Source organism: Pyxicephalus adspersus, chromosome 1, assembly GCF_032062135.1.
Source record: "Pyxicephalus adspersus chromosome 1, UCB_Pads_2.0, whole genome shotgun sequence".
Lineage (NCBI taxonomy): Eukaryota > Metazoa > Chordata > Amphibia > Anura > Pyxicephalidae > Pyxicephalus > Pyxicephalus adspersus.
Window position 1 is genome coordinate 44,855,794 of NC_092858.1, and position 7,542 is coordinate 44,863,335.

The following is a 7,542-nucleotide window of genomic DNA, read 5'->3' on the forward strand; positions in this document are numbered from 1 at the left end:
GGACCTTTGATAGTATTCTAACCAAATGGCAAAGCAAGAGTAGAATATATTTTTTTCCGAGAACGTTTGTCGTAAAGCTCTTTCTTACATTATTTCACTGTAACAGCTGTTCTGCATAATCCAATTCTTTGGCTGTTTTTTTTTTAGCAGATAAAACATCTGTTCACTACTTTGGATAATCAATAGTTCATTTACAACACGTGTATTTCCAGTACTTCGAATCAGTTTGATACTATTTGTCACCCTGGCACTTGTGTATAATTTAAATATATGATTCAATTTAGCAGAAAACTGAACTGCTGTTTTAAAGGACCCAACACACCAGTGGGCACTGTTTGTTAATTTGGATTGGTGCCATTTGACAGGTTAGGATATAAAGCTAAATATACACTAGCAATTATTGTCGTTGGAAAGGATCTTTCACAATCCTTTCCAACGACTGCACGATGCATGAACGAGTGCTGTACATACAGCATTGTTCTGCTCTATGGAGAGGGAAGGGGGAGAATGGAACGGCACCCTGCTGTGCGCTCTCCCCCTTCCCTTGCATTAGGATCGGTCGTCGTCCATCGTCCGTGGATCCGCCAGGACGGTCGTTCAGACAATGGACGACAGGTGCTGTACACACACCAGATTTCCGTCGGATATTGGCCTGGAGCGGATTATCGGTCAAGAACCATTAGACGTGTGTACCCAGCTTTGGTGAGGGTATGTGTACAGCAGATAAGCTGAGGGAATCTCAACAGCACAGAAGGTTAAATGAGCCAACCTATACAAGCACACTTCTGCTTTTATTGTTACCGCAGAGATAAGGTAAATGTGCATGCTTATAGGATACCTGTCTATGTTAACATTGGAGAAACATATTCTTCCAGGGACTGGCTATACTGAAAGCAAGTGCAAACAATCAGTAAGCAATTAATTCACTAGCACAAACAATCTAGATGTGGCAATACCAGAAAGTCCACTCAGTCAGCTCTTTGTAATTCACTGCAGCCAGAATCACATCACAGAGTGACTGGAAATGTACTTCTTTGCCAATTAATATTGTCCTTCTCTGATTAATGTATCATCAACCACATAAAGGGTGGGTTGACAGGATTTTGTGTGTGTGGTTTATGCACATTTTTAGCACATGTCGATCTGTATTTTTATACTTGATTATGTGGGTTTTAATGCCTTCTGGCCTTCTTTGTTGGGTTCTCTTGACCCATTACATTTTCATTAAAGGTACAAGATGGATATAGGAGGGTTTGGTTACCATATGCTGAAAATGCTCTAAAACACATGTCAACACACTCAAAAATGAACCTGCACTTTTTTGGCCAATCCAGATAAACATGGCACATATTAAATTAATAAAAACAATGGCAATGCTGGGAACATACATGCAATGCAAAGGGTCCCTAAATCTGTTTGGTGATTGAAAAAAAGTTCTTATTATGACCTGACTTAATTATTTTATGCCAGATCAGACAGCAGACTGATGTCTACAAGGCATCAGCAGACACAGCTGATCAAGGTTCATCTAGGGGATTAGAGATTTGACAAGTTTAAAACTTTGCCTAATTGGTATTGTTTCATCCTGTTAAAGCACAACTCCAAGCAAACAACTAAATACACAGATAAAATACATGTGTGTGATAGCTGGTTAATCATCCAAATAATTTGTATTTCTGTTCATCCAGTACAGGTACTTTTCACACAGCCCAGCCAGCCTGGTGAATTGACTGCTTTCTGCTGCAGTTTAGCAACAGACTACTTGGCAGTCTCCAGATTGTAAAGCTACGTACACACGTCAGATTTATATCGCCCGATAATCGGCATCGGCCAATTATCGGGCGAAAATCTGCCGTGTGTACAGTCGGTGTCGTCCATCGTCCGGACGACCGACCTGCCGGATCCACGGACAATGGACGACAGCCGATCGTAATGAAAGTGAAGGGGAGAGTGCGCAGCAGGGTGCCGCTCCGTCGCTCTCCCCCTCCCCTCTCCATAGAGCATGAACGGTGCTGTATGTACAGCAACGGTCATGCATCGTGCACTCCCTTGTCGTTGGAAAGGATCGTGAAAGATCCTTTCCAACGACAAAAATTGGCAGTGTGTACGCAGCTTAAGTAGACCATACTTGCCATGTACTTTAATGACTTGTTTTGATTGATAATACAATCAAAATATGTGTGGATAAAGTAAACCCATACACTTGGCATATAGGCTTGCAACTTGTCATAAAATTAGATACCTTGTGCCTGGTATAATAAAGACATGGAAACATCAGTTGGATTGAAAGGGCCACAGCGTTATTGAACATACTTTAATAAAACTGTAAATATATAAAGTAAAAAGCAACTTTAGTAAACCATAAACAAGTACCTCAGAACATGACGTGTAAATACCAGGGGAACTCTGAACACCTCTATATTAAAGCATGGAGAGGCCTGTCCTAAGCATGAGTTTAGGAGGCCACCCGGCTAACCTCATTGCATATTGAGACATCATTTTGGTGGCTGATAAAGTATATACTGCTAATAAAGCTAAGATAAAATAGGAGGCAAGAAGGAAAACACAAGGCCGGCCGGCGGAATCATACCTCATAGAGGAACTAAAACCATCTCCTCATTGTCATTAGCATGACCACCTTTGCCTTAAAACTTTAAGCCACTAAAATTTTAACACAATAGATTTATTATCAAAACAAGGAGAAACATATCAGCAATGTTTCCAACAGCCAAAAATCCCTGATCCCCAAGGCTCTGGGGACAATTCAATCCATTTAATATTGTATACCAGTACTTTTTATTGTTTATATAGCTCTGACATCTTTTGCGTTAGTACAAGACGTACATTATATAGACTATATAAACATTACACCGATTACTAGTTATACACAGTTCCATATGGTTTGCTTCTTTAACAAAAGGATGATTCAGAAGTTAAACAGGATCATGTGTGTAATTGTTACTGGAATACTTACAAGAATTATGTTGGCAGTGTTACCTTTTCAATAACAAAGAAGGGAAATTCAGAGATGAGCTATTTTTAAATAACCCCTTATTTCCATTTCATGAAATTCTCCACCGCCCAAAATCTTCCAGCAAACCTGGCGGAAGAAAAACAAAGAAACATTCTTTCAAGTTGCTTTGCTATTGTGTTGTCATCATCAGTTTAGTCACTGCCCTGAAGCCCGGAAGACATTATAGCTGTCAATTTCTCTTCCCGATATGCAAACAAATCCATATTTAAGAGTTTAAATACACATTAATTTATACTTAAGTTATTTATTGTGCAGCTTTTCATTACTGCATATGTTGTAAATAGTTTGGTTTCTATGCTAGGTAATATTATATATTTTAATAATATTTTCTGGCAGTGCATTGATCATTTATTTGACCAAATCCAACTGTCCTTTTTTTCAATGCTTATCTGTCATATAGCAAATGTTTATATAGCAAAATAATATTAAAGTAAAAATCCTTTATAGTATTGCAATGCATATTTTTTTATAGTATTAGCTTGCTGACTAAAGGAAACAATTATGTATTTTTTTCTGTAAATTTGGAAACTCAACTGAAAGAGAAATTTATCCTGTTTTGTACATTAAATCTGTTGTTGCACTAGACATTTGGGAAAAGGTTCCCAGCTGAAGAAGGCATACCTTTACGGTGCCGGTGTCTCCTATTTCCCCTCCGTTTCAGTGCAGTCCCACCCGGCCATGCTCTTCTGCAAATGGTAGATGCTTGTATTCCCCACATGCTCCATGGTTCCTTTCTCCAACCCCAAACAGCTTTTTTTCGATCAGTTTGCATAAAATCTTGTAAAATGTTGGCACTATATAAATACTGTTCACATTCACCTGTAGTTTAGGGTGACATGATGACTTGCCCGGATCTCACAGGAAGTAGTTTGAATGGTGCTGAAAGTCATTAAAATTCAGAGGAAGGCCAGAACTGGATGATTGAAGCCATAAATCTGTGGAGGACAATGCTGGAGATAGAGTGAGTATTGCATATAAAGCTCCATTTTTATTTTTAGTTCACACTAAATATTAAATATCTAGGTCACTGATCTAGATATGTACAAAAAAAGTCAGAGAAAAGAGATGTCAGAAGTCATTTTCCGTCTTATTAGTATGCTTTGTTTCTGCCTTTTTTTTTTTTTTAATTTGTCATTCCTCGAAACAATATGTTGTAGAAGCTTCCAAGTCTATGTGTTTCAATGACAGTATTTGATTCTCCACCAGCGACTTATTCAGTGAATGTCAGATTCTTTATAAATATAGTAAAAATAGATGAGAATAGTAGGATCGGGAGATGCAGAATAAACAAAACTGATATACAAAAGGTACTGAAAGAATGCACTGTCTATGTTTATTTTTTTTTATGTTGTACACATGCATGGTAAGTACTTTATAGCACATGTGGGTATTTATTAAGCGTTAAAGAGATTAGAATACTCCCCCTGACAATGCATTCATATACATTTCTCTGCAAAATGCCTGAGCTTTTTTTTTCAGGCATCATGTGGGGTCAGCATCTACTACCTGGACTATGTGCTGGTGCAGTTATGTATATGTAAGTGCAAATATAGTAGCTGATATGGTCAGTGCTCTGTGTTCTCATCCAAGTCAGCCACTTTTGAGTAGCATCAAATTTACAGTATACAGTGTGATTTGTTACAGGGGAGGGAAAGCTGAGGAAATGCTTTCTCCTGCTTGCAGCAGACTGATGGCACCTCCACCTAGTCCTTTGACTGTAACTTAAGAACTGGTATAGTTGTTTTTGAAAGGTATAATGTTTCTTTATGTTGTCACTAGTCAGAAATGTACTCGTTTACACTTGTAAAATGTACTGATTTTGCCCACCATGGTACCCTTTTTATCAACATGTTAATAAAAGTATTTCTGTGATTAGTATATAGCTTATGGTCTCTTTGCTTCTGTATGCAATGCAGGAAGATCGTGGTTGCTGGATAACGCCAGCGGGGTGCTCTATATTGTTTCCCGAAAACATTACAGGACTTTCCCTTAGTTCTGCTTTTAGGAGCCCTCAGCCCTAATGCAACTATTGATCTGGCTGTTGAAAGGAATCATGCAAAAGCTGCCATTGGAAGATGTTATGCTGGAGAAGTGGGCAATTCTAGGTAGACTGCATTTGCATGCAAATGACTCTGATCATATCCACATATATAGCTAATACTGAAATCCAATGTATGAAAAAGATGAGACAGCAACAGTCAAGCTGGGGAGGAAAGGGCTAGATGATGCTCGATGTCTTATATCCAGGAAAAAAGTAGGCTTTATCTGACTTTCTTCAGCTTCTAATAAACACTGTTAGAAGCTCACAGGGTGCAGTGAAATCAGGGTAACAATTGCAATACAGGACAGAAGTCTGCTTCAGCTTTACCATAGGACAGCTTTACCTTAAAGCTTTAACATTGTGAATGTGTAAAGGACAATAATAAAGGTAAAAAAAAGTTTAAATGTTTACTATTTGATGGAAAAATCTCTAGTGCTAGGAAGCCTGCGACAACTGAAACTTGGCGTATAAAGCTGGATGTCTAGATGAAAAATCTTTTCCATTTGACCTAAAATAGCATAGGCATAAAATCAGTGTCGGGAAGTACCAACCTTTGTTCCAGCATGCATTGAAGATTGTACTGACTAACATCATAAATAAAAATCTGCACGGACACATTTATCGAAAGCATTCCTTACACCACTATTCCTTCTGATTCATTTAGGAAGTAAGTAGAAAGGCATTGCAGTGGAGAAAACTAGAAAGGTTCCTGTGGGGAAATTCCACACACCATCCATTGTGCTTTCCCTTTGTAAAGTACAACATACAATTACATAGCCAAATACTAATTACATGAACCATGATATGACAAACATTATGTAACACTGTATTATTCAATATGTAATGATAAATAAATATCATATAGAAATTTAAAATCAAAATCTGGAAGCAAGAAAATAAATAGCTAGGTATAGTTAACTAAAAAGAACAGACATGCAATGTTCCTTGTTAAAACAACCAGACCATTACTTCTAGTGGCTTCTTGTTTTAGCGTTATGCGACTCCTTCACATGTGCAGGAATTACACCATCAGTGGTCATCCAATGGATTTCCATTGACCCAGCAGTCCCACATGGAATTGGCAGCAAAACTGGAGGCTTCCAAGAACATGACAATGACAGAATCCTGTGCTTGTCATCAGTGCATGCTTTAACTGGTCAGTATTCTGTACATACTTGCTGATTATGGCAGAAGGTCACCACCCACCAATAAGTTTAGTTCCTCTTTAACGTGGACCTAAACTCAAAAGTAATTATCTACTATATTATGCCTAAACAATACCCTGGAAAATCTACTTCCTGTCTGGCATTTCTCTTGAAAACTAGCAGCATACTTCCTGGTATGTGATGGGGCCTAGGCACTCATTTTTTACTACCTTGGAACTATGATCTACAGTGCGAGATTTGAAGCAATGCTAGGTCCCAGGTTCAAATCTCAGTCAGGGCACTATCTACATGGAGTTTGCAGGTTCTGTTTGCGTGGGTTTCCTCCGGTTACTCCGGTTTGCTCCTACATTCCAAAAACATGTAGTCAGGTTAATTGGCTTCCCCTCCAAATTTGACCTTAGACTGTAATAAAGACATATGACTATGGTAGGAACATTAGATTGTGAGCTCCTTTGAGGGACAGCTAGTGACGTGACTATGGACTTCGTTAAGGCGCTGCGTTATAAGTTGGCACTATATAAATACTGTGTAATAATAATGCTACTTCTTCTTTTTGCTAGTTTCAGGAGAATGGGAATCAGGTTAGGTATCCACCCCAGCTGTAGATGTTGAGAAGGAAAATCAACTTGGGAGAAAGAATAAATTATGATGAAAATTGGCTGTAGCCTAAAAAATCAGGAGTCTTAAGCCTTCATATATATGCACTAACCAGCAACAAGCAACTGTGAAAAAATAAACACTGGTTTGGAGTATGTAATACACCACATTGTATAGCAAGCAGGGCTCAGGTCTATGTAATGTACTATACAGCACATAATGCATAATGGAAAAGTCAGGACAATGCAATATACAATATACAACAAGTGTACAGCATGCAGCAGTAATTAGTATGACCCCCTTAAATTGCTGCTCAGTGGGAGACAATCTTGCTCTAGTTTCAGTTGGTGGCGTGGCAGTAATGCCTTGGGGGATGGTGCTCTGGAGTTGGGGATTCCTGGGGGATAAAAATACCTGGAGTTAAGAGACAAAATAAGGTTTGAATTGTGTTGGGGTCTTCTTGGAGAAATATTTCCCTGATGTTGTTGTGCAGGGGAACAGCAGTGTGCAGGGATTGGGGGGGGGGGGGAGGCGGCAATAATACCCAGGGGTGAATAATTAGTACCAAGTGTGGACTTGTGGGGTGGAACAATGGTGCCTTGTTGCAGGTTCATTGAAAAACAATAGTACCCAGCAGAGGCTGGTGGGGAAACAATAGTACTTCTGGTGGGCACTATTGTTCTTCTAACCGCTCCATAATCCCC